Genomic DNA, 1,699 nt, shown 5'->3' with positions numbered 1-1,699 from the left:
CAAACATGCTGGCTCTTACACACAAACACACACTGCAGACACACACGCACACACAACTCTTAGCCACTTTCACTGTATACTTTACAATGTGAACCTCCAACAAACAGCGGTCTGACATGGACACATGCTGTAAAAATAAAAGCACACTTTTACTTACATTATATTAATATGAATACCTATATGAATACAGTATAATAATTAGAAAATAAAGAAACCTCTTTTCCAAAATGCCTGTTGTGGATTTTTATATATTTATTGTGTACAAACATGTCTGATGTGTTTCTTTGCTTTGCTGCGACTTTCTGTTCCCATTACATTTCATAGATAGATAGATAGATAGATAGATAGATAGATAGATAGATAGATAGATAGATAGATAGATAGATAGATAGATAGATATTATATAAAATGTTCTTTTTTTTCTTTTTTTGGTGAATCAGAAACAAAATGCATGGCATTAACGGAGAGGAAGCGAGTGCACTCAGTTCACACGTTTCCAACTAAACCTGCAATCGCAGACAGATGTGTATCATTCTGCATTAGCTATCTGATGGATAAAAACGTCTGCTTATCTCCACAGCTCCGGTGCAGGTCCCTGAATGATGGAGGGAGAGAGAGAGAGTGAGGTCTTGTCTTATTTCAAGTATTCTAAGATATTTGAAGTGGAAAAAAGACCAAAAATACTTTGGAAGATTTAAGTGGACTAATTGTTCTCCGGTCACCAGATTATCTTACCTGAGCTTGGTTGTCTCTGCAGCTTCTGGAGAATTACCAAAAGGCTCTTGGATGAGATCAAGTCACACACAAGATGAATGCCGTTTGCATTTGCCGCTTGGGTGACATCTGCAATAAATATCATTTAAAATGGTCAGATTAAAACCGCATGTCCTTTTCCATCCACTTCACATTTGTGCGCTCCGTTATGTAGGCTAATCACAAGTAATCCCAACAATGCACATTAAAGTTTGTGGTTGTGACCTGCTCAAATGTGAAGAGGTCAAGAAGTTATGAATACTTCTGCAGGACACTGTGATGAATAGGCACGTGCTAGTTATACTTCCTACTGGAACGTCAAGTAATTTAAGGGAGCAACGATGTCTTAGTCAGGCAGCTTCTTATTTTGTGTCAACAATAAAAGAGCTGCTTTGGGTTGAGCCTCACATGTTGCATAATTATCCCTGCTAACATTTGTGCCTGATATAAATCCTGTGAAAATCCCAACACGGAAAGGCACATAAAGAGTGGGAAGATTTAACCGAGCGTTCAGATTCACTTTATGAATAATCCGAAGTCTGACGTCACGGATGGAGCGTCTTGCTTTTGGATATGGAAATGAAGGGGTAGGAAGGCATTTTAGGAGTCTCTACTAGGGGGTAGAGTCTTTGCTGCGACTCTACCCTTTTGTTCTCCTGAACTGATTGTTGCCAGGTCCTCTATCCGTCACGTCCGTCACCTCCTCTCTCTCCTTCACACAGATAAACAGTGGACGTGGCCCATGTTTCTCCACTCGTCTTCCCTTTGATCCTCTTAGCCGGTTTTTTTTTTTTTTTTTTTTCCCCTCTGCCACAAATGTTCTGGTTTGAAGCCCCAACCTTTCATCAAGCAGCATGGTGCTGTAGTAATTGCTTTCTTCAGCTCCACTGCCCCACCCCCCCCCAAAAAAAAAAGAGGGGGAGGAGAGGGAAGTGGGGGGGGGGGG

General features: G+C 40.8%; 1 long non-coding RNA gene across 1 annotated transcript in view; it reads right to left on the bottom strand.

Moving 5' to 3' along the window:
- Positions 1 to 416: 416 nt before the first annotated feature.
- LOC106947616 (uncharacterized) overlaps positions 417 to 1,699 on the bottom strand; it is a 7,906-nt gene continuing 6,623 nt past the window's right edge. Inside the window, exons 2-3 of the long non-coding RNA XR_001425021.1 lie at positions 736 to 843; positions 417 to 595 (exon numbers count right to left, since the gene is read on the bottom strand). This is a non-coding gene — a long non-coding RNA (uncharacterized LOC106947616). The remainder of the gene's footprint in view (positions 596 to 735; positions 844 to 1,699) is intronic.

The sequence above is a fragment of the Poecilia latipinna genome, unplaced genomic scaffold (genome assembly GCF_001443285.1).
Source record: "Poecilia latipinna isolate Pla-1442-1.1 unplaced genomic scaffold, P_latipinna-1.0 Scaffold249, whole genome shotgun sequence".
NCBI lineage: Eukaryota > Metazoa > Chordata > Actinopteri > Cyprinodontiformes > Poeciliidae > Poecilia > Poecilia latipinna.
Note: the sequence above shows the minus strand (reverse complement) of the source record. Positions and strands in the feature narration are given on the sequence as shown.